This window comes from Oryctolagus cuniculus, chromosome 1 (assembly GCF_051225735.1).
Source record: "Oryctolagus cuniculus isolate XC-2025 breed Fujian yellow rabbit chromosome 1, ASM5122573v1, whole genome shotgun sequence".
Classification (NCBI taxonomy): domain Eukaryota; kingdom Metazoa; phylum Chordata; class Mammalia; order Lagomorpha; family Leporidae; genus Oryctolagus; species Oryctolagus cuniculus.
The window spans coordinates 23,412,796-23,439,696 of NC_142867.1; the positions used below are offsets into that span (position 1 = coordinate 23,412,796).

General features: G+C 36.0%; 1 pseudogene; it reads right to left on the reverse strand.

The window, feature by feature from the left end:
- Window positions 1–20,297: 20,297 nt before the first annotated feature.
- On the reverse strand, window positions 20,298–23,554 carry LOC100342177 (T-complex protein 1 subunit delta-like; annotated as a pseudogene).
- Between the last annotated feature and the right edge of the window lie 3,347 nt (window positions 23,555–26,901).

Consider the following 26,901-nt stretch of genomic DNA (forward strand, 5'->3'; position numbering starts at 1 on the left):
AGATGAAAGATTTCTCTCTCTCTCTTTCTCTCTCTGTCTCTCTCTCTCCCTCTGCAACTTTAACTCTCAAAATAAACAAATCTTTAAAAAACATTCAGCCTGTGATTCCATGTTGTTTCTGGGTGATCGTGCTGTGATGTGAAATCATAGATGCTTCTAAGAAAAACCATTGATTTTCACTTTTTCTAAATATTTCTTTTCTAAAAAATAGGATTGATGACTTCCAAGCACTTTCCATGTCAGAGCTGAAACTGGAAGTAAGACTACATTTAAAAAACATTTTTAAATACTTTAATGAATATGTAAAAGTTGTACACATTTATGGGGTACTATATGATGTTTTGGTACATTTATACATTGTGTAATGTCCAATCAGGTTAAACATATTTATCTGTTCAAACACTTAACATCTATTTATGGTGAGATCATTCTGTCTTCTAGATTGTTTTTATTTGTACTCATTCATTTCATTTATATAAAATGGAGAAAAAAGAGGCCGGTGCCATGGCTCACTAGGCTAATCCTCCGCCTGCCGGTTCTAGTCCCAGTTGGGGCGCCATATTCTGTCCCGGTTGCTCCTCTTCCAGTCCAGCTCTCTGCTGTGGCCTGGGAGTGCAGTGGAGGATGGCCCAGAACCTTAGGCCCTGCACCCATATGGGAGACCAGGAGAAAGCACCTGGCTCCTGGCTTCGTATCAGCGCAGCGCGCTGGCGGCAACGCACCAGCCGTAGCAGCCACTTAGGGGGTGAACCAACGGAAAAAGGAAGACTTCTCTCTCTCTCTCTCTGTCTCTGTCTCTGTCTCTCTCTCTCTCTGTCTAACTCTGCCTGTCAAAAATAAATAAATAAATAAAATGGAGAAAAAAGAGAGAGAATATACTGGTTCACTCACAGTGGATTACAACATTTAGGGCTGGGCCAATCCAAAACCAAGAGGCAAGAATTCCAACTGAGTGGCAGGAATCCAAGTTCCTAAGCCATCACCTAATGCCTCCCAGGCAAATTATCACCATTTTCAACTTCTGTAAGATCCCCTTTTAAAAAAATTCACATATAACTGAGATCATATAACATTTGTCTTTGCTTGGCTTGTCCCACTTATTATAATGATCTCCACTGTCGCATCCTTGTTACTCAAATCACAAGATTTCATCCATTTTCTATGACTCGATAGCACTCCATTATGTATAGCATGTACATAATATGTACATATACATAATATATACATATGTATATGTATTTGTGTATATGCATGTATGTGTATATACATGTATATTGTTTATATGTATATCCATGTATATATGTACTGCATTTCCTTTATCTAATCTTCATGGTTACTTCAGGTTTATTTTTCCATTTCTTGCTATTTTGAATAGTGCTGCAATAAAAATGGGTCTACAAATGTCTCTTTGGCATGTGGATTTCAATTCTGCTGGCCATATATCTAGTAGTGTTATTGCTGGATCATATGGTTGTCCCATTTTTAGATTTTTGAGGAGCTTCCATACTGTCTTCCACAATGGCTGTACTAATTTACATTCCTATCAATAGCATGTAACAACTCTACTTTCTCCATGTGCTCACCAACACAAGACTCCATATTTTTTATTAGCTATATTATTCAGATAAGGCTTTCATTGGAATTTAAACTCCTGAAAAAATAGGAGCATTTCCTCAACTTGGTAAAGAACATATAGAAAAACTCTACAGCTGATATCATGCTTATGGTAGTATGATATAGCTTTTCTCTTACAATCAGGAGCAAGCAAGGATGTTCCTGCTAATAACTCCTATTTGATATTGTGATGGAAGTGTTACCTAGTGCAAAAGAATAGAAAAGGAAGTTAAAATGAAATATATTGTGAGGGAAGAAGCAAAATTGTCTTCATTTGCAGGTGACATTTTAGTCTTCATAGAAATTCTGAAGAAACTTAAATTTCAAATTCAATTGATTCTTCTTTACCAATAATGAAAAACTGGAAATTATAATAAAATATACTAATTTTAATGGCAGCAAAATAATGGAATACTTGGATATAAACTAGAAAAATAGATATAAGTACATATTAGATAAACTGAAAGCTTTGATGGAAGATATCAAAATTAGACAAGTAAATTGAGAAATATTATATGCTAGAGATAGAAATATACAATGTTAAGATTCCAAATCTTTGAACTTCAATTGTGGGTTCAATACCATCCATATCAATACAGTTAACTATTTTGTGGATATCAACAAACTAATGCTAAAGTATATATGGAAGACAAAGATGCCTAGAAGAACCAATGCAATACTGACAAAGGAGAAAGTGGAGGACTTCTGCAACTATAAATATTCTAATCATGCTAGCATGGAATTAGCAAAACAAGAAGCACATAGGTTTATGAAACAGCATAGAGTGGACTGAAATCTACCCATACAAATATGACCAACTGAGGCTGACATTATGGTGAAGTGAATTAAGTTGGCTCCTGTGACACCAGTATCCCGTATCAGAATACCAGTTTGAGTCCTAGATGCTCCATTTCCAGTCCAGCTGCCTTTCAATGTGACTGGAAAAACTGCAGAACATGGCCCAAGTACTTGGATATTTATTACCCTGAGGGCATTCCAGGCTCTTAGCTTAGCTTGGGTTAGCCCTGGACATTTTGGCAACTGGGGAGAGAACTAGAAAATAAAGATTCTCTTTCTCTGTCTCCCTCTCTTTCTGCACTATTATTCCTTTCAAATAAATACATAAAATATTTTTAAATATTAAAAAACAGATATAATAAACTGATCTTCAATAAAAAGTAAAGGCAGCTCAACAAATAGTATTAAATTGGATTTCTGGTTATGGCAATTTTTTCCCTCTATCTAGGGAGACACAAATAGCAATAATGGAAGTGACTTGGAGTGTTGTGCTAAAAAATAATCAGTATATTTCTACTTTGAGTAAATGAGGAAGGAGTGCTTGCAGAAAAGGAAAAGATAGCATCAAAGAGATAAGGGAGAGCACAGATGATGCAGTGGTATAGTATTCAAGGGAAACCTAAATTTCAAAAATGAGATTCTGAATAATGAATATTTCATAGAGCAATAAAGAGCAAGCTGCTGGATTTCTTAATATGGAAGACAATAACAAATTTTGAGAGAACACTTGACTGGGATAAATAACATAGATCCCAAGGTGCCACTCAGCAAGAGTGGCTGGTGGGAAATTGAGGCAATGAATAGATTTCCATTGTTACTTCATGGTTGTATATTTATGCAGGGTTCATAAATATTGGGCTTAAAATATTTTCTGACATACAATAAATGTTTTTACATTTTCTTTATGTAATGGTTAAATTTCAAAATATCTTGTTTATACTTCAAGTTTAAAAGGGATAAGTTGTATATTATGTATTATTCAAGTTGCCTTGGTGATTCTTCCAATTTTAAGAATAATGCTGAGTGTAAAATGAGCATTCAGTAAATGCCATTTATCTGATTTGCAATATTAATGATCCCATATTCCTATTCTGCTTCTCTCAACATTCACAGTATCCTTACTTTCATAACAAAATAATGAGTAATTCACACTTAAAGGGTACAGAAATATCAAGATGATACTTTGAGTCAGCAACTAGTTAGAAAAAAAAATCTTGTGATAACATGAGAATAATAATGAACAGTACCACACTTTTTTTTGAATCTGTATCTAATCTTTGGAACTCCTTAACTTTCATTGTGTTAATGTACTTTACAGCAGATAGGGTATGATATCACTATTTTCAGAGAAGCTAATAATGTTTATAACTAGGTTGAGTTTTACATAAGTATCATTGCTATTTACTGTTTGTGTGACCTTAGTAAATTTCCTTAACAACATCTAACTTCAATTTCTTTTCCTCACCTGTAAAATAGTTATTTCTATCTCATAGATTTGTTAAGACAGTTATGTAACAAAGTGCTTTAAAATTTGATATTTCCATCTTACTTTCTACTGCTATGTCATGTACAAGCAAATATCACAATAGAACTATTGTGAATTAAAGAAACATTGAAGTAAATAAAATATGTACCAGATAAGTATTGTAGCTAAGATTAGACACAGTCCTTTGGTTGCTCAAATTCTTGTTTTGTATATAGAGTCATGCTAATATTTGGAAGTGTTAACATTTAATACAGTCTTCATTGATTAAATATTCCACTTGATATTAAGTAGCTAAATTTACTAAAAATATTTTAATGATCTGAAAATCTGATGAGATGCTTAAGTCTCCTTAAAGGTGGATTCCACTGCCTTAATAGTAGCCTAGAGAAATACCGAGAAGTCCCTTTATTCTTCAATCTCAGAAACTGAAAGCAGATAATAAGAATATATTCTCAGCTTTAATGTAGTAATTCCCAGTGGAGATCTTCACATTTTTTAATTATTTAATGGTGTCATTTAAATATTATCTGTCCTCTATGAATATTTCATGTTCATCAAAAATTCTCTGAAAAAGTAAAAATAACCTGTACATTTGTTAAAGAAGACAGTATCAATAATAGCATCCAAATGGTATTTCATTGCCTTTGGCATGGGGAAGAGTTTTTAATCCAATGGTTCCAATCAATCATCTAATTTTTTTGAGTATATAGGCTAAGAGCATATTAACAAAAAAAGAATCTTAAAGATGGGACTTGAATAATAAAACAGAGCTAGAAATAATCTGTTTCCAGATCAGATGTTCTTTAAGAACATGAAGGCAACTTTCTAAAGTCAGAGTTGAATGGTCTCCATTGATCATTTGACCAATACGTGTTATAACCTCCATTATGTTCCCACAGAATTCATATGTAGAATTTGTAACCTCTAGTGGCACCATATTCAGATATAGGGCCTACAAAAAGGTACTGAAAATTAGATAAGGCCAGAGGTTGTTATCCTAATTGAATATGACTGGTGTCCTCAGAATAAGAGGACAAGACACCAGGACTATGTACACACAGACAAGAAGCCGTGTGAGAATACTACAAGGGGCAATCATCAACAAAACGAGGAGTGAGACCTCGGAATGATCCACCCTGTCAACACTCACTTCAGGCTGTCAGGCTCTAGAACTGCAAGAAAATGAATTTTTGTTTTTTAAGCCACACCTTTTGTGTCTGAGTGACTGAAACCAATATGTTTACAAATCAAACTTATATTTTAACTTTATTAGTTTTAGTATCAGATGAGAGACAATGGGATTGAAGGAATTGAGTAACTTTCCCAAATCAAAGTAATGAAAAATACTTGACAAATTAAAGGATATATATTTTGAGTATTTATTTTAATTATTTGAAAGAGTGACAGCAGGGGAGAGAAAGAGATCTTCCATTGGTTCATTTCCCAGATGGCTTGACTGTTGGAGCTGGGGCAGTCTGAAGCCAGGAGCCAATAACTCCACCCAGGTCTCCCAAGTGGGTGATGGGGGTCCCAGAGCTTTAGTCATTTTCTGCTGCCTTCCCTCCTAGAAGTATTAGCAAGGAGCTGGATGAGAAGCACAGCAGCTGAGACTTGAACCAGTACTCCAGTATGGAATGCTGGTGTCTCGGGCTGCGGCTGAACCCATTGTATCACAACGGAATATATTTCAAAACGTAATGTGATGCCATTGCTATTATGCCATGATGCACTTATTAAATACTTAGTTCTTGTTTTCAAGTACTGGCCCTGTGTAGGCCCATTGATGCCTAGTTTCCCTGTGATCTAGTAGCCAGTGTAAAAGTCAGGATGAATATAAAAATTATGGGCTCTTTCCTAGAAGTTTCTGAATTCCTGAAGTGCCACCCACTGATCATTTAACTGGACTTCCAAGGGTAAGTACTCTGTCCTCAATCCCAGCTCCTGCTTCCAAGTGATAACCTTGTAAAATAAGGAGCCTAGTACCATTGGTTGAACTCTGTAATTAACACACAATTATTCTTAGGTGTTTAAATTTTAACTGAAAAGTGATCCGTGTTAGGAATTTGGAAAACATTATGCTGAGTGAAATAAGCCAATCCCAAAGGGACAAATACCACTTGTTCTCCCTGATAGGTGACAACTAACTGAGCACCAAAAAGGAAACCTGTTAAAGTGAAATGAACACTATGAGAAACGGTGACTTGATCAGCCCTCACCCTGACGGTTGATGAGCAAAATATGTTATCCCTCTTAGTATTTTTTTTTTGTTTGTTCTACTTAATACTTTTGGTTGAATACTGTAATCAATACACAATTCTTCTTAAGTGCTGAAACTTAACTGAAAAGTGATCGCTGTTAAATGTAAGAGTGGGAATAAGAGAGGGAAGAGATGTGCAATTCGGGACATGCTCAAGCTGACTTACCTCAAACGGTAGAGTTAGAAACATACCACGGGATTCCAATTCAATCCCATCAAGGTGGCATGTACCAATGCCATCTCACTAGTCCCAGTGATCAAGTTCTGTTTACAATTGATCTTAATGATAGGACTAAGAACCAAAGGGATCACATAAACAAGAATAGTGTCTGCAAATACTAGCTGATAGAAGCAAAAAGGGAGAGAACGATCCAACATGGGAAGTGAGATACACAGCAGACCCATAGAATGGCAGATGCCATAAACAACACTCTGGCCTCAGAATCAGCCCTTAAGGCATGCGGATCCAGCTGAAAAGCCCATGAGAGTATTTCAGGCATGGAAAGCCAAGACACTCTGGGAAAAAAAAAAAAAAAAAAAAAAACTAAATGAAAGATCTCTGCGAGTGAGATCCCAGTGGAAAGAACGGGTCATCAAAGAAGGAGGTACCTTTCTCTGAAGGGAGGAAAGAACTTCCACTTAGACCATGGCCTTGTCTAAAAATGATCAGAGTCAGTGAACTCAGGGGGCTCCCATAGCCTTGGCAGCTCATGACAAGAGCCTAGGGTGATTACTGATGCCATAAACAAGAGTGTCAATTTGTTAAGTCAACAACAGGAGTCACTGTGCACTTACTCCTCATGTGGGATCTTTGTCCTTAGTGTGCTGTACATTGAGATTTAATGCTATAACTGGTACTCAAACAGTATTTTTCACTTTATGTTTCTGTGTGGGAGCAAACTGCTGAAACCTTTACTTAATGTATGCTAAACTGATCTTCTGTATATAAAGAGAATTGAAAATGAATCTTGATGTGAATGGAAGGGGAGAGGGAGTGGGAAAAGGGAGGTTTGTGGGTGGGAGGAACGTTATGGGGGGAAGCCATTATAATCCATAAGTTGTACTTTGGAAATTTATATTCATTAAATAAAAGTTTAAAAAAAAAATAAGGAGCCTGCAACTTGCTGTTCATTCTGCTATGACAGGCTGCCTATATCAGTCAAGTCAGATAAATGTTTTACAAAATTCAGACTTTTCCCTAAGTCCATTCCACATAAAACAATCTAGATTTCGAGGTTGGCAAAATTATTTATGAATCAACTAAATCAGAACACTTCTAAAAGGGAAAGTATTACAAAACAACAAGCTACTGGGACATGAGGACAATTTGATTTTCCCTGGCAAATTACAAATGGTGGTTCCCTTATTATACATACAATTTTTCTTTGACTATATTTTTATAGTCTTATGCTTTCGTGAATTTTTGTATTGTTTTCATCCTTTTATTTTGACTTGAGGATATCTCACTAGCATTTCTTGTTGCCTCACAAGAAATATTATCCAGCGGGGATGATATCTTACGGTTTGCTTATCCAGGAAAGTCCATCATTCCTTCATTTCTGAAGAGCAGCTTTTCTGTATGTAGTAATCTTGCTGGTACCCTTATGCCCTTTCCAGGGCTGCAATTTCTGATGAGAAATCTACTTAAGGTCTTATGGAAGGTCCTCTGCATAACAAATCATTTTTTTCTTGCTATTTTCAAAATTCACTTTGTCTTAGAATTTTGAGAACTTGAGTACAATATGTGTTAAAGATCTCTTTATTTTTAGTATATTTGAGGTTCTTATCACATTATAGTAATGGATGTTCATTTCCTTCTCCAGGCCTCAGAAGTTTTCAGCCATCATAGATAGTATGGTCCCTGAGTTACAATTTTTCTTTTTTTCTTAAAATTACACATATTATTGTGGGAAATCTGAAAATTATCAAAAATATTGAAAAGGAAACCTCACTGATAATTATGTACTTTGTTTCTTTTTCTTTTTCTCCTTTTTATACACACAAATCTAAGAACAAAATGATATTTCTTTCTTCCCTCCCTCTCACTCTCCTGCCAGCTACCTTTGTTTTCTATTTTTTTGTTTTTGTTTTTGAGATAACATATCTTAAATTTACATTACAGTAAAAAGGATTAATGCTTCACCAAACAAGAAGTTTAACAAGTAAAAACAAAAAATCCCCTAGCTTAGTTGGAATATACATAATAACGATAATCAATTGAAGGGATAATTGAAGGATAATGGTTTCCAGTTGTACTCATTTTGTTATAAAAGAATTTTATTCTTTTTTTACAGCTAAGTAGTATTAAATAATGTGTGTATACCACATTTTCTTTATCTAGTCATTGGCCAATGGGCATTCAGGTTGATTCCATATCTTAAATCTTGTGAATTCAGCAGCAATAAACATGAAGGTATACATAACTCTCAAATACTGATTTCATTTCTTTGGGGTAAATTCCCAGGAATGAGTTGCTGGGTCATATGGTAGATTTATTTTCAGCTTTCTAAGGAATGTCAATTTTGTCTTCCACAGTGGCCGTACTAGTTTGCATTCCCACAAACATTGGATTAGGGAAATTTTCCCCACATTCTTGGCAATATTTTTTGTTTTGATTTTTGTATGAGAGCCATTCTAACTGGGGTGAGGTGAAACCTAGTTGTGGTTTTTATTTGCATTTCCCTGATGGCTAATGATCCTGAGCTCTTTCATGTGTCTATTGACCATTTGAATTTCATCTTTTGAAAAATGCCTGTTCAAGTCCTTTGCTGATTTTGCAGCTAGATTGTTTCTTTGCTGTTGGTGTGTTTCTTGAGCTCTTTATAGAGATTCTGAATATTAATCCTTTATCAGTTGCATAGTTTGCAAATATTTTCTCCCATTCTGTCTGTTGTTTCTTCATTTTGTTGTATTTTCTTTGCAGTGTGGAAGTTTAGCTTCTAAGCTTGATGTAATTGTTTATTTTTGCTTTGATAGTTGTTTCTGGAGTCTTTTCCAATATGTCTGCTAACATCAATATCTTGCAGAGTTGCCCCAAGGTTCTACTTTAGTAATTTGATGGTACCAGGTCATAGACTTAGATCCTTGATCCATTTTGAGTTGATTTTCCTATAAAGTATAAGATATGGTTCTTGTTTCATACTTCTTCACAAATAAATCCAATTTTCACAACAATTGTTAAAAAAATGTTAGGTGGTTGTAGATGTGTGGATTGATTTCTAGGGATTAGTCTATTTTTGTGCCAGTACCAGGCTGTTTTGATTATAACTGCCCTGTAGTATATCTTGAAATCTGGTATTATGATGGCTGTAGTTTTTATTAATTTTTGTTAAGATTTTTTTAGCTATTTGGGATCTCTTGTTTTCCATATGAATTTTAGCAATTTTTTCTAGATCTGAGAAGAGTCACTGCTATTTCCCATTTGGATCATATTGAATTTGTAAATTGCTTTTGATAGTATGTATATGTAGATGATATTAATTCTTCTAATCCAGAAACATGGAAACTTTTTCCAATTTTTGTGTCTTCTATTTATTCTTTAATATTTTGTAATTATCATCATAGAGATCTTTTACATCCTGGGTTAAATTTCTTCCAAGGTATTTAAATTTTTTGTAGCTATTGAGATGGAACTAATCTTATAAGTTCTTTCTAAACCATGACATTGTCTGTGTATACAAAGTCTATTGATTTTTGTATGTTAATTTCAGGTATTGTAACCATACCAAATTCTTATGAGTTTCAATAATCTCTTACTGGAGTCTTTTGAATCATGTCATCTGTGAACAGGGATAATTTGACTTCCCCATTTCCAATTTGTAACCATTTAATATATTTTTCTTGCCTAATGTCTCTGGCTGAAACTTTCAGATATATATTTAAGAGCAGTGGTGAAAGTGGACATCATTGTCTGGTTCTAGATCTTAGTGTACATGCTTCCAACTTTTCCCCATTCAATACAAAGCTGGCTGTGGGTTTGTCATAAAGTGCACTGATTCTATTGAAGAATGTTCCTTCTATACCTAATGTGCTTAAAGATTTTATCAGGAAACGATGTTGAATTTGAAGCATTTGAATTCAAATGCTTCTTCTGCATCTATTCTTCAATTTATTGATGTGATATATTACCTTTATTGATTTTCATATGTTGAAGCATTCCTGCATTCCAGGTATAAATCCCAGTTGATTTGGGTGAATTATCTTTCTGATGTGTTGTGGGATTCAATTAGCTAGTATTTTGTTGAGGATTTTTGCACCCATGATCATCAGAGATATTGGTCTATAGTTCTCTTTCTTTGTTGTATCTTTTTCTGGCTTAGCAATTAAGGAGATGTTGGCCTCATAGAAAGAGTTTCGGAGGATGCCCTCTCTTTCAATTGTTTTAAATAGCTTGAGAAGAATCAGAATTATCACTTTTATAAAAGTCTGGTAGAATTCAGGAGTGAAACCATCCAGTCCAGGGCTTTTCTTTCTTGGGAGAGTCATTATTACTGATTCAGTTTCCATCTTGTTTATTGGTCTTTTTGAGTTTATCAATGTCTTGGTGCCCAAATTTTTGTAGATTGTGTATGTCCAGCAATCTATCAATTTCTTCTAGATTTTCCAATTTGTTGGCATATAGCTCTTTGTGGTAAACCCTGATGATTCTTTTTTATTTCTGTGGTATCTGCTGTGCCATCTCCTTTTCATCTCTGATTTTTTTTTTTTCTTGATTTGGGTCTTTTGGTCTTTTCCCTGTTTTTTTTTTCTTCTTCTCTTTTTTAGTGGGGGTTAGTTGGACTAATGATGTATCAGTTTTGTTTTATTTTTCAAAAAAAAAACAAGATCTTCATTTCATTCATCATTTGTATGTTATTGAGTTTCAATTTTCTTTATTTCTTCTTAGATTTTAATTATTTTTCCTACTACTAATTTTGTGTTTGGTTTGTTGTTCCTTTCTAGTTCCTTGAAATGCATTGATTATTTGATTTTTTTTTACAATTTTTTTGTTTAGGCACCAATTGCCTTAAACTTCCTTAACACTGCTTTTGATGTATACAATGTTTTTATGTGTTTTATTGTCATTTTAATTCCTTTCCAGGAATATTTTGATTCCCTTTTGATGTCTTCTATGACCCACTGTTCATTCAAGAGCATATTATTCAGTCTCCAAATATTTGTATTCTGTTATCATGTAATATCTTTTCCATGCTTTTACTTTCAGTCTAAGAGTAACTTTGTTGATGAGTTATGTGTCTTATAGGCAGCAAATAGATGGGTCTTATTTTTTAATTCATTTAGCCAGTTTGTATTTCTTAATTGGATAATTTAGGCCATTTACATTTAGGGTTACTATTAATAAGTAACAACTTTTCCCTCCATTTTTCTGTAAATATTCCCATTGTTTGGTTTGGAATTCTTTTTTACCTTTATTGGATTTTCTGCTTTCACATTCTTTCATAGAGATTACTGTCTTTCTGTGTTTCTGTGTGTAGCACACCCTTAATTAAACTTCATTGGTAATGTGGGATGAGTGGTGATAAATTGTTTCAATTTCTGTTTGTTATGGAAAGTCTTTACTTCACCTTGATTCATAAACGAGAGGTGTATTACAGGGTACTGTATAATGGGTTGACTTTCTTTTTCCTTTGGACACTTGGACTATATCTCTCTTTTCTCTCCTAACCTGGAGGGTCTATAATGGGAAATCAGCTGTCATCTAATTGGAGATCCTCTAAAGTTCATCTGGCATTTCTCTCTTGCATATTTTAGAATCTTTTATTTATGTTTTTTTATTGAAAGTTTTACTACAACATGTCGCAATGAAGATCATTTCTGGTCATGTCTATTAGGAGTTCTATGTGCTTCCTGTATTTGGTTGTTCCTGTCTTTCTCCAAGTTAGGGAAGTTTTATGTTATTATTTCATCAAATAGGCTTCTAATCCATTCTCTCTTTCAACAGCTTCAGGAACTCCTAAAACTCATATGTTATGTCATTTGATAGTATTCCATAATTCTTGAATAATGTTTTTAATTTTTCTAATTTTTTCTTTCCTCCTTCTCCTTCTCATTCTGGTCTGATTGAGATATTTCCAAGAATTTGTCTTCTGGCTAGCTTATTCTTTCTTCTGCACCACAAATTCTGTTGTTAAGCTTTTCCACTGTGTTTCTTATTTGATATATTTAATTTTTAATTTCTGATTTTTTAGTTTGATTTTTAATCAAAATCATTATAGTAAATTTTTTCAATCATGTCATGTATGGATTTCTTTAACTCATAAATTTGCTTCTCATTGCTTCTGAGTAATCTGATCATTGATTTGAATTTCTTTTCAAGAATTTCATCAATCTCTTCATCTCCTTATTCTAATATTGAAGTGTTGTTATGCATCCTTGGAGCAGTCATGTTGTCTTACTTGTTCTTGTTTCTGGTATTTATGTGTTTATTTTTAGGCATTTGTGGAAACACTGGTTGGTTTTCTCTACTGGTGGTTTTATCTTTCAGATATGCTTAGTGGAGTATCTGCTCCTTCAGTGAATACTCTGAGGCATGTACTGTGTGGGGCCAGGGAGTCCTGATCAGTGCTCAAGTGTAGAGTCGGAGTCCAGTTGACATCTATATTAGGCATGATATATCTCCTTTGTTGTCTGCAGAGGGAAAGTATAATCGGGACTATTGATATAATCACAACCTCACTTCCTCTCTTCCAACGTGATAATGCCTGGGTTTAACCTACAGTGAGTACAATCCTCACCTATGCTGGCACTTGAACCACACTAAGGATCTACACAGTCATCAGTGTAAGGATGGAACCCTCTGTAATAACCCACCCCAGGTAGTCAGGGTCCTCTGAGTCTCTGACAGCAGACACAGTGATTACACAGAGATCCCGCTGCACCCCACATCCTATCATGCAGTAACCAGATTCCCATAGTCACAGCGCATAAGGCTCCCACAGTCAAGGGGTAACGAGGATCCCCTATCCACCCTGTGAGCCTGCTCTACCCACAGTGAGTCAGAATTGTTTGCAGAGCCAGTTGTGTGTGGATGCTCCAGCTTGGTAAATTGAGCCCCAGTGCCTGTGCTAGGTTAAGGGGTGGGGGTACCTCACAATCCTAAGTGTGTGCATAGCCCCTGTCAACTCTCACAGCCAGACTTAGAGTCAGTGTGAAACACCAATTTTCCCCTTTGGTAAAATCCTCTTGTATGTGCATGAGAGTCGCCACAGCTTCTATTGCTATCAAGATGGTGCCTTCTCCTTGCTGGTCACTAGGCACCCTTATGGGGGGATTGGGAGAAAGAAAAGTGTTTTTCCTTTGCTGGATTAAGTGGGCATCCTGCCCTGGGTAGGGTTCTAGGCCAGACTCAAAGTCAGTGTGGTCTCAATGTTCTCCATCATGCAAAATCACGAGTTGCATGGGCTGATACAGTTTGTCCTCACCTCGCTCTTTGAACCTGGTGTTTTCTTCAGCCCCCTGGAGGCAGGATTCATGTGTGGTGTCCACGCTCATTGCACCATGTCTACAGTTTCTATGCTGCTCCATGGCATTCTTGTTGTTTCTGTAGAATTCCTACTGCAAACTCCTCCCCAACTCTCCCCTGGGAATGCACTTCCTCCACTTGACTTCTGCTATCCTCTCCTGGTCAGAATCAGAGTGTCTTTTCCATTTTCAGTCATCTTGGAGCATACTTTGTTTAATTTTTCCATTCTATGATGGTGCAAAAGTGATACACAATCAGTAGAAATGATAATTCTAAATTGGAGTTTTAATTATTTCCTGGATTAGTGGTTTAATATGTCATATGATACTTTCGTGATGTTGGACGCTTGTAGTAAGCTGAAGTTCCAGTTAGTTTATCTATCATGACAGTAAAATATCAATACCCTAAATGACTCTATAATGCACTGTAATGGTAGTCATTTTGGGGCACTATTTCAATGAATTACATGATATACTCAATATTTGATTACACAATACACTGTGGTGGAATATTTTTCCCATCTGTAGAATAATGTAAGCATTCTGTGGATGTTTTAGGTAGGTTAGCTATGTCAAATAAATTATCAAGTTGTGAAATTTTCAATTATGATGGATAGATTGGGCTATAATTCCAGAATAAGTTGGTGAGCATTTATGTTTACTCCACAAAGTTTTCACCCTGTTCTTTTTCTTTTTATTCTTGAATTCCCATATTGATTTACTCAATTATTTCTCATAATTCCAACAGGTTTTCTTTAATTTTTTTAATTATTTTTTTTAAATTTTTTACTTCTCTGACTAGTTAGCTTGGTTATTTCCCTTAACAAAATCTGAAGTTAATGCTGAATGTTAAAATTTGCTTTTCAGTCATTGTGTTTGCTACATGCAGAATTTTTGTTTGTTTCTTTTTACAGTGTATATTTAATTACTGAAATCTTCATTGTCTTCATGTATTACCTCATTTTTTATTTACCTATTTCTCTTATAACATGTGTTGGATTTCTGTAAGATGACTTTGATTTTTGTCAGATAGTTTGTAGGATATTCATTTCTTTAGGATTTGATATTGATACATTATTTTATGTTTCATTTGTGTCATATTTTCCTGATTATTTGTGATCATTGCGACTTTGTGTTAGGGTCTGCACATATGAAGAACTAAGCATCTCTTCTAGTCTTTATGCCCTGACTTCAGCAGAAAAAGCCTTTCAATGCTCAGCATATCAAGAAATTCTGAAGGGTCAACTGGCAGGAACCATTGGAAGTCGTGCTGCTGGAGTCCTGGGGTAGACTAGCCTGATACCAACATCAATAGAGACATGGTAGATCCTAGTTCTCTCAACGTATTCTCTCAGCATGGGTCAGAATGTCTAATATAGCATTTGAGTAAGCCTGATGCTGGGGTCTGTGGGAATGGACCACATCCTCAGTCCATGATGGTCAGCATGTTGCCAGGGGCCACTTCAGTGGACCAGACTGTTGGTTCTATGCTAGTAAGCTTGGTTTCGACAATCATGGGATGGACATGGAAACTGAAATTGAAGGGAAATTCCCATGTCCTGCATCCACAGGGGCCAGCCCAATGCCTGACGTAATATTGCCACCTTAATTATTAATTGTGCATAAAGCCAAGATCTGCAGGGGAGGGTCCAGGACATGGGGAGACAGGGGCAAACCCTGTGATTATGGAGACTGCACTCACAGGGGCTAACCTAGTGCTAAAGCAAATCTAGAACCTAGGCCTATGTTATCTAACCTCAAGCCTTGGGCCATGGAGCCTGGCCTGATACAAGAACTCACTGGTGTGGACATGATACTATGGTCCACTGTGAAGTCAGGTAGTATTCATTACTCCCAACTTTCACCACGTGGAAACCATCTCTCCTTATGCTGTTCTGTATGGACTTGTGGGAGGATTGACACAGGTAACGTGACACTATCTCTCCTTTCTTCAATGCATATTTTCTATTTTGAGCTTTACACAGGTGCTGTATTCTCTCACTTGCATCATTAAGCTCTGGTAAGATGCTTTTCTCATTTAGATCGTTATCCTAATTGATGCGTTTGTGAAACAACAAGGGCTGGAAATGATTATTCTTTCTTCTGGTTCATGTCCTCACCCTCTATTAAGCAATATTGTTGCTTTTAGAACATTAGCAGTGAGTCTTCAAAATTTTACTGTGATATTGTTTTGCATATCTAAATTATATACATGGATATTACAAACATCATGCTGTGCTCATCCTTTTGTCATGCATTTTTGTTTTCAAATTCAATTGTAATTCAGATAATGTTTGACATGAATAATTTTACTTTTTTCCTTTTAACTCAAAGTATTCCACTGTATTACTAGATTACAACTGAATATTCATTTAACTATTATAAAAAGATGCAGATCATTTTCATTTAATGAGTGTCATGATGCTTATTAAACGTATTTCCTTGAGCAGATGTGTGAATTTTCCTAGAAGTAGAATTCTTACTTACAAATTTATGCTGAATGGTATAAAATTAGGTGAAATAACTCAAAATCATTGGGTTGTAATGTACATAAAGTGAGAATATATTTGTGTATATTTATGTGCGATATATTTTCAGAGAAGGCTTAGAATATAGTGAGGACTTGAGAAATCACATTTCAAAATTATAATTTTTAATTTATATTTCATTTGTGTTTTAGGATCAGCTTATGATTTACAGTAAAATCTTCTGGATTGTTTTTGGATTTTTAATAAAATTATAGATAATTTGGATAGAATCACCATTTTCCTGATATTAATTGTTTAGATTTTATGATATGTCTTCCAACAAAGTTTTGTATATGTTGAATAAATATCTTTTTATCACATAATTATTTTGGCTTTATTCCAATCTAGTTATATTTTCTGTTGTATTTTAAATGAATAACTTCCCAATATTTAATGATAAACATTTCTAATGTAAATAAAATTTTAAAACTTGGAAAACCTTAATATCTTGAGTTGATCATTATATAATGTATAGATCTGTCAAAATGTCATATTATAGATCATAAACATGTATAATTACTGTAAATTAAAAATAAAGCAAAGAAATTTTTTACATTTAAATACTTCTAAAAATGCCACTCAAAATATATCAATATTTTCCTATCTTTATTTTGTCACAGATACATTAGGCTTGCTTGTGGGTAACCCAGGCATTTCTGCACCAAATGCCTACTATGAAAAAGAGAATTTTGATGTTAATGGTTCCATTCATTGTACTGATCTACCTGCTTAAAAATGTCATCTCTTTTTTTGTTCTAGTACTATTGGTTGAACTCTGTGATTAACACACAGTTATTCTTAGGTGTTTAAATTTTAACTGAAAAGTGATCCCTGTTAGGAATTTGGAAAACATTATGCTGAGTGAAATAAGCCAATCCCAAAGGGACAAATACCACTTGTTCTCCTTGATAGGTGACAACTAACTGAGCACCAAAAAGGAAACCTGTTAAAGTGAAATGAACACTATGAGAAACAGTGACTTGATCAGCCCTCACCCTGATGGTTGATGAGCAACTTAATATGTTATCCCTCTTAGTATTTTTTTTTTTGTTTGTTCTACTTAACACTTTTGGTTGAATACTGTAATCAATACACAATTCTTCTTAAGTGCTGAAACTTAACTGAAAAGTGATTGCTGTTAAATGTAAGAGTGGGAATAAGAGAGGGAAGAGATGTGCAATTCGGGACATGCTCAAGCTGACTTACCTCAAACAGTAGAGTTAGAAACATACCAGGGGATTCCAATTCAATCCCATCAAGGTGGCATGTACCAATGCCATCTCACTAGTCCCAGTGATCAAGTTCTGTTCACAATTCATCATAATGATAGGACTAAGAACCAAAGGGATCACATAAACAAGAATAGTGTCTGCAAATACTAGCTGATAGAAGCAAAAAGGGAGAGAACGATCCAACATGGGAAGTGATAGATACACAGCAGACCCATAGAATGGCAGATGTCTTAAACAGCACTCTGGCCTCAGAATCAGCCCTTAAGGCATGCAGATCCGGCTGAAAAACCCATGAGAGTATTGTAGGCATGGAAAGCCAAGACACTCTGGGGAAAAAAAAAAAAAAAAAAAAAAAAAACAACTAAATTAAAGGTCTCCGCGAGTGAGATCCCTGTGGAAAGAATGGGTCATTAAAGAAGGAGGTACCTTTCTCTGAAGGGAGGAGAGCACTTCCACTTTGACCATGGCCTTGTCTAAAAGTTATCAGAGTCAGTGAACTCAGGGGGCTTCCATAGCCTTGGCAGCTCATGACAAGAGCCTAGGGTGATTACTGAGGCCATAAACAAGAGTGTCAATTTGTTAAGTCAACAACAGGAGTCACTGTGCACTTACTCCTCAAGTAGGGTCTTTGTCCTTAGTGTGCTGTACATTGAGATTTAATTCTATAACTAGTACTCAAGCAGTATTTTTTCTTTATGTTTCTGTGTGGGAGCAAACTGCTGAAATCTTTACTTAATGTATGCTAAACTGAACTTCTGTATATAAAGAGAATTGAAAATGAATCTTGATGTGAATGGAAGGCGAGAGGGAGTGGGAAAGGGGAGGGTAGCGGGTGGGAGGGGCGTTATTGGGGGGGAGCCATTATAATCCACAAGCTGTACTTTGGAAATTTATATTCATTAAATACATGTTTAAAAGAAAAAAAAGAAACAGAGTTAGAAGGAGTGAAAAAAAAAAAGAAAAAAATTCATGTCTTTTTTTTTTTTTTTTTTTGAACAGGCAGAGTTAGTGAGAGAGAAGAGAGAGAGAGAGAAAGGTATTCCTTCCATTGGTTCACCCCCAAAATGACCACCATGGCTGGCATGCTGTGCCAATCCGAAGCCAGGAGCAAGGTGCTTCCTCCTGGTCTCCAATGTAGGTGCAGGGCCCAAGCACTTGGACCATCCTCCGCTGCCTTCCCGGGGCAAAAGCATAGAGCTGGACTGGAAGAGGAGCAATCGGGACAGAACCAGCGCCCCAAATGGGACTAGAACCAGGGGTGCCAGCGCCGCAGGCCGAGGATTAGCCTAGTGAGCTGCGGCACCGGACAAATCTCTTTTAATATTTGCAATAACCAGGAATTGCAGTTGCATGGGTAGAAATTGTGTTCAGGAAGAAGTTATGTTGTTCATCGAGCATCACACATCTTCTCAAGGTAGAATTTAGTAGTCTAAATCTATTTTCCATACTTGTTCACACATATTTACACTAATTATTGAGTCTCTGATATTATTCAATTAATAGTAGTCATTTTAGAAAATAAGAAGTATGTCCCTTCTTACACTTCCAATAAATAAAACATTTTTCATATGCTAAAATATTGAAATGCAAATTATCTGTTTGCTTCTTAAGATCAGTAATCCTAATTTCTTAGGTATGGGTGGGTGCATTTCTTATTAAATCCAAGTATGTGAGAAGCAGTATGAATGTTATAGCATGAAATATGAAAGAAAAATATAATCAACTCTTTTTGTTAGTACTTGACCCATATTTGATAGTCAGGTGTAGGTATGCCTATGTGTATTTTCTGTTGAGGTTTGCATTGGACAAATATTAAGACTAAAAACTAAAAGTGTAGGCTATGGAGCAAAACTGCCTAAGACAACAGTGAACATTTCATGTTGTGCAAGCAATTTATCCTTTTAGGTATCTAGTTCTTAATTTGAAAACGGGATAAAAGCTGTCCTGTTACATTACAATCTTGTGATGTTAAATATTAAAATATATGTAAAAATATTCAATGTTTGTCATATTATAATTATTCAATATAAGATGGCTATTTTTCTTCCTATGCATTTTTGATGGGAGGATAATGAGTTATGTTTTCATGACAATAAAATATTGTCATACTGAAGATATGCATTTCCTTCAGGTATATCATAATTAATAATGTTAGCAATGCCTTCAGACTGACAGCAATTGTTTGCCAGGAAATAGTATTTTTTTTAGCAGAGAACGTTTCAAAACGTGAAGGTCAAGATCTGAAAGACAATCAGTGTTCTGGTTATGCTTGTTCTTGAGTTATAAAAAAAAAAAAAACAAACTACTGTAGTATAGAAAATATTTCTCACCATCACAATATTCATGGCTGAGACCCCAATGACAAAATACATATGAAGAAGAGAAAAACATAGAAATGTATTTTAATTTAATGAAACAAGAGTCTTCCAAAATGAATAGCCAAAGAGAAGGAAAATTTGTTAATATTTTTTGAACAACTGTGCAGAAGTATGGTTGGAGGACTAAAGGGTAAGCTCTAATGATAATAAGCCAGTTTAGGTTCTTCTTATTGTCTCTACTGTGATATTTCCCTGGAATTTCCCTTTGAAGTATGGTATTATGGTAGATCAATTATAGAAGTTTGATCCTTTCTGATCTGCTTAAGGGAAGATGGACAAGAGAAATCCACAGATAACTTTCTGTTCCTGTTGTTTTCTTTTCTTTTTTTTTTCTTTTTACCTAGAAACCTTTTATTTAAGTTACACATGCTTATTATTTTTTAATATTTTAATTAAACTGTTTTAATACAACCTCAAACAAATGCCAACTGGAAGACCAAATCCAGTAATTTTTAGAGGAAAATCTTCCAAACAACAAGGAACACGAAGGAGATCTTCCTCCACGCTGGCCATAATGATGACAGTCAGACAGCATTACCCAGATTATCGCGTGTTTACCACATCATCAATTTTCAGAATACTCTGGACAGTTTCAGTTGACTGAAACCAATAGAGGCTGGACCACCAGTTCCTCAAAATGTTGGAAATACCACCCTTTCGGACATTAATGCCTGTAGTTTTCTCACCCTGGACATGGGTTTCTTAGTTCTGTTACTGTAGAAATGAGATTCAGGCCAGCATTTTCAGCCAGTGAATATGGAATGACCTCGATAGCACCTGCAAAAGCACTAGCACAGTAGGATTCCATACCACTCAATGTTCATGAATATTCAGTCAACCAAAGGGCCAACTCTATTTCTGGAGTACCACCTCCTGCAATAAGAGCTCTGTTTTTCACTAAACAATGAATAACACACAGAGCATCATGAATGGATCTCTCCACTTCTTTAATCACCAGTTCGTTAGAACCACAGACAGCATTTGTAACTATTTTCCCAGGGTTTGTACAGCCTGTAATCTTGAGCAGTGTGCCAGAACCATTTAAGTTGACCGCCTCTGCTAACTCAGCAGAACCCAGCCTATCAGCAGTGAACTGGTCAATATGAGAAACTGGCTTGATTCCAACTGTCTTACAAATGAATTGAATATCTTCTCTCTCAGTATCCTTAATCACCGTAATCTTCATTTTGTTCCGGAATTGTAATGCAAGATCACTAAGAGCATCTCTTAGGATGGACCTCTGTATTATGAGGACATTACATCCTGTTTCTTTATTTGCTTCACTAAGTTTAAAATATAGGCTCGCTCTTCTCATAGCACTCGGTCCATCTGGACATAGTCAGCAACTACTATTTGATTATCGATATCTGTTTTGGGATCAGATAAGCAAAACTGAATAAGCCCAATCTTAGCCTTTTCAACTCAGGTTATGCCAATCTTTGCCACTTTTTCGGTGAGAACCAGTCCTTCCAACCAACTCACAGTCATCAATTGTCCCACCAAGCTTCTTAACTATTTTAATATTCACACTAGTAGCTGTAGCTCGGTCATTCGCTTTTTTTTTTTATTGTTAGTTTGTATATATTTTTTAAACTTTTATTTAGTAAATATAAATTTCCAAAGTACAGTTTATGGACCATAATGGCTTCCCCCCCCCATAACTTCCCTCCCACTTGCACCCCTCCCATCTCCTTATATATTCCAACAGGGTTATAGTCAAAGTGGAAGTTCTCTCCTCCCTTCAGAGAAGGTACCTCCTTCTTTGATGGCCCTGTTCTTTCCACTGGGATCTCACTTGCAGAGATCTTTCATTTAGGTCTTCTTTTTTTTTTTTTTCCAGAGTGTCTTGGCTTTCCATGCCTGAAATACTCTCATGCGTTCTTCAGCCAGATCCGCATGCCTTAAGGGCTGATTCTGAGGCCAGAGTGCTGTTTAAGACATCTGCCATTCTATGGGTCTGCTGTGTATCCCACTTCCCATGTTGGATGGTTCTCTCCTTTTTGATTCTATCAGTTAGTATTAGCAGACACTAGTCTTGTTTGTGTGATCCCTTTGACTCTTAGACCTATCAGTGTGATCAATTGTGAACTGAAATTGATCACTTGGACTAGTGAAATGGCATTGGGACATGCTACCTTGATGGGATTGAATTTGAATCCCCTGGCATGTTTCTAACTCTACCATTAGGGGTAAGTCTAGTTGAGCATGTCCCAAATTATACATCTCCTCCCTCTCTTATTCCCACTCTTATATTTAACAGGGATCACTTTTCTGTTAAAATTTAAACACCTAAGAATAATTGTGTGTTAATTACAATAGTTCAACCAATAGTAGTGGAACAAAAAAAAAGAAACACTAAAAGGGATAAAGTATTACATTGTACATCAAAAGTCAGGACAAGAGCTGATCAAGTTACTGTTTCTCAAAGTATCCATTTCTCTTCAGCAGGTTTCCCCTTTGGTGCTCAGTTAGTTGTCGCCAATCAGGGAGAACATATGGTATTTGTCCCTTTGGGAATGGCTTACTTCACTCAGCATGATGTGTTCCAGATTCCTCCATCTTGTTGCAAATGACCAGATTTCATTGTTTTTGACTGCTGTATAGTATTCTACGGAGTACATGTCCCATAATTTCTTTATCCAGTCTACTGTTCATGGGCATTTGGGTTGGTTCCAGGTCTTAGCTATTGTGAATTGAGCTGCAATAAACATTAATGTGCAGACAGCTTGTTTGTTTGCCAATTTCATTTCCTTTGGGTAAATTCCAAGGAGTGGAATGGCTGGGTTGAATGGTAGGGTTATATTCAGGTTTCTGAGGAATCTGCAGACTGATTTCCATAGTGGCTTGACCAGTTTGCATTCCCACCAACAGTGGGTTAGTGTCCCTTTTTCCCTACACCCTCTCCAGCATCTATTGTTGGTAGATTTCTGTATGTGAGCCATTCTAACTGGGGTGAGGTGAAACCTCATTGTGGTTTTGATTTGCATTTCCCTGATTGCTAGTGATCTTGAACATTTTTTCATGTGTCTGTTGGCCATTTGGATTTCCTCTTTTCAAAAATGTCTATTGAGGTCCTTGGCCCATCTCTTAAGTGGGTTGTTTGTTTTGATGTTGTGGAGTTTCTTGATCTCCTTGTAGATTCTGGTTATCAACTCTTTATCTATTGCGTAGTTTGCAAATATTTTTTCCCATTCTGTCGGTTGACTCTTCACTTTCATTCACTTTCATCACCACATTTACACTCATTGGAGAAAGTAGACTTGAATACTGAGACAGGATCTTTGAATTCAGCGATGTAGTTACACTATTTAACAAAGTTTCTTTGTCATTTGGTTCCACAGGTTGAGACTTGTCAGTCAAGATTTCAAGACCCTTTTCCAAAGCCTTTTGGAATGACTCAGAAATGATGGTTGGATGAATCCCTTTCTGAAGAAACTTGGTGCAGAAATCTAACAGAGAGCCAGCAATGATGACTATTGATGTGGTGACATCTCCTGCTTCTATATCTTGGGCCTTCGACAGCTCCACCAACATTCTGGCTGCTGGATGTAATACCTGCATTTGCTTTAGAATGATGGCACCATCATTTGTAATTGCACATCACCTTTTCCATCTTGAATCATTTTATCCGTTCCTTTTGGTCCAAGGTTTGTTCTAGTAGCATTAGCAACTGATTTGGTGGAGGAAATGTTGCTGAAGCGAATCTGGGCCAACTTTTCGCAGTCCTGATAGGACTTTCCCACTGGCCCCCCAGCAGCCCCAGCAGGTCCCCTGCTTCGGGGTGCCACGTTCCCAGGCATGGCACACTTGGGTGGGTCTGTGCAAGACTGGTAAGTACGGATGGAGCAGATTCCAAACAGCAGCAGAGTAACAGTATGTGCCACCCACCTTCATGAACCTTCCAGAATTACATTTCATTATACAAATTTAGGAACATAGTGATTCTCCCCACCCTAATCTCTCTCCCACTCACATTCCACTGTTTTTCTTCATCCTCTCCTACTTGCATTCTTATTTTTGAGGAAGCTCTCTTTTCAGTTAACTTTATAAGATTAACCCTACACTAAGAAAAAAGTTAAAAAAAATAGTTAGAGGGCCCGGCGCTGTGGCGCAGTGGGTTAAAGCCCTGGTCTGAAGTGCCGGCATCCCATATGGGTACCACTTCTAGTCTCAGATGCTCCTCTTCTGATCCATCTCTCTGCTATGGCCTGGGGTAGCAGTGGAAGATGGCCCACGTCCTTGGGCCCCTGCACCCACATGGGAGACCCAGAGGAAGCTCCTGGCTCCTGGCTTCGGAAAGGCACAGCTCCGGCCATTGGAGCCATCTGGGGATGAACCAGTGGAGGGAAGACCTCTTTCTCTGTCTCTACCACTCTCTGTAACTCTTTCAAATAAATAAAATAAATCTTAAAAAAAAAGAAAAAAGAAAAAGTAAAATGAATGGCTTATTTATAAAGCATGCAATTCCCACAAAACATTATATGCAGAGTTCTATTGATTGTATACATGTGGCATGTACTGACAGGTGCAATAAGTTCATAAATACATGGTTCCCTCCTTTGGAAAACCTAGAAGTAAATAGAGGTAGACATTGCATGGTTGTAGATGTCCTGTTTGCTTAATCATTTTCCATGAATGATATCAAGCACTTATAACTGAAGTAATCATATGTTAATTCATAGCCTTTGACCCATATAACCACAGAAGATCAGTACACAAATGGAGAAATACTGATATTTAAAATGTATAATACTTGAAGTTAAACAAGTGTTTAAAAAATGAAAGTAATTTTGTATTTCAAACTGGAGTAATTAGCTGTCTGAAAAGTCTGAAATTACTATATCATTGGAATTCAGAATTAATACTGCACATATTACTGCTTATTAAAAATGAGTTTTAAATCAAATGCAGTTGAGTATAGTTGTATGATCTCAATATACTGTATTGTTTTTATTAATGAAAATTAATTTAAACTTAGATTGCATAATTTGGCTTTGTATATAAAGCTAAATTTATAATCTCTATTAAATACCAGCTCAAGAACCATCCCAGATGCAAAATATTAAATGAATTTCAATTATAAAATTGGCATATGAAACATTCACATATGTTACATATATTTAAATATTTCTAGCATTTATTATCCTTTATATGTGGGAATAATTTGCATTTATTTTTACATAGATTAGCTCCCTGAGAACTGAATATTCTAATATAAACATTTTTGGGCTTCTGATCTAGACTAAGAAATCAAAAAATTAGCTTCTTTGCTTTGTAAGTTGCATGTTTTTTAATAATTGTTTATTTTTGTTTTTATTTTAAAGACAGAGAGACTACGAGAGAGGAGAGAGTCAAAAAAGATAAACAGAGAGGCAGAAAGATCTCCCATTTGCTAGTTCATTCCCCAAATACCCACAATAGCTGGTGCTAGGTCAGCCTGAAGGCAGGAGCCAGGAACTCCATCTAGGTCTCCAAAGAAAGTGCCAGGGAAACATTCTTTTATTGCTGTAAGTACCTTGAAGGGAATGGAAATGGAAGTTTAGAAAGGCAGTTCCAAAAGGTATCAAGTCACGTGCTTAGAAGAGCGTTTTGGAAATCATCCTTTCCACTTCAAATGAGAGCCCACTAAATTATCTGAAACAGTTGAAAAAAGAGCCATGTTTAATTTATCTCCAAAAGAGATTTGATGGCACCTTCTTGGAAACATATCTCATCATTGGAAAATCGTCACGTTATGAATTTGCAATTAGTATGTCAAGAACATTCTGTTAGGCACTTGTTGTATGTCAGATCTATAAAACACAACACCTACAGATGTGACATCTTCCTTCATGGATAATTTAGTATAGTTTGAATTAGAAGGCAAATAAAAGAAATAAGAACTAGTCATTTGGTATAAATACTGTCTCAAATAGGCAATAAATGCTTTCTGAGGGTAGATGTGGCATGGATGAGTACTAGAAATATTTTGGAAATGATAGTTCAAAATAAGATTTTAAAGACAGAGTTGAATTATTTTCTGCAAATCCAAATATAATTCCTTTAGACATAAGGATGTTACACAGTGCACCCCAGCACAAGTTTAGTGGCTTGTTGACTGATAATTGGTTATCGAAATGTATTTTCTTAGAGTGTGGCTCTGGTGTCTGTTGGAATTCAACAAGTGATCCTATCATTATTATCCTGTCAACTTGGGCAAATTATTTAACGTTCTGTTCTTCAGGATCCTGATCTGTAAAATGTAGACCTTATGCTACCTACCTTGTATATGGATGTTGTAAAGTTTAAATGAGTTATTGCACGCAAAGTGTTAACAATAGTACTTGGTACATGCCAAGAAATTTATAAATATTAATAATGATGATGATGATAATTAGGAGGAAGAAAATGAAGAAGAAAAAGAATGAGGAGAAAGAAAAAGAGAATGAGAAAGAATGTGGGGGGAGGAGAGTAGGGCGAAGGAGGAGTGGGAAATGATCCTAGTACTTATTAGAATGGTATGCATTGGGGCACTGCCACTCTCTGTCTGAATAGAAAAATGTATAAATACTGCAAAATCCTCTACCCCTACACCTCTTACCTAGGTGACGGCAAAGAGGAGTTCACCACCAGTCCCTAATGCATGAAGACATACTGCAGGCTCTTTACTAGCTTCATTGTGTGCCAACTTAGTCAGTATCCATGAGTAGTTGCCTAATTTCTATTTAGCTTTCTGGAATCTGGCTCTCAATCGGAAACCTGCTGTCTGATATATGCCAGCTTCTTTCCCCAGGATTCAGATCCTGGTTTTGGTTACTCAGAGTAACTATTGTCAGTTGAAAATTGATTCTTATTCAGTACCAAGAATTTCTGCCCCAAACCCTACACTGGCACTCTATATAGCATACAGTTTCCACTTAAACCACAGTCTTTTGGATAGGTCCCCAAATTGAATGTAGTTTTACATTATGCTCTGAAAACTGTAATTTTTACATTAAATTTTATTATACACCTGCACTAATGGATGGGGCCACCCTTGTAGTCCTAGTTTCTCTTTCTCTATCCTTACCAATGAATATTATCTAGTCCTTGTAACACAACATCAGTATCATTGAAAAATGTCTCCCTTGTAGTAGAATTTATAATTATTCCCTAAAATGCCTGATAT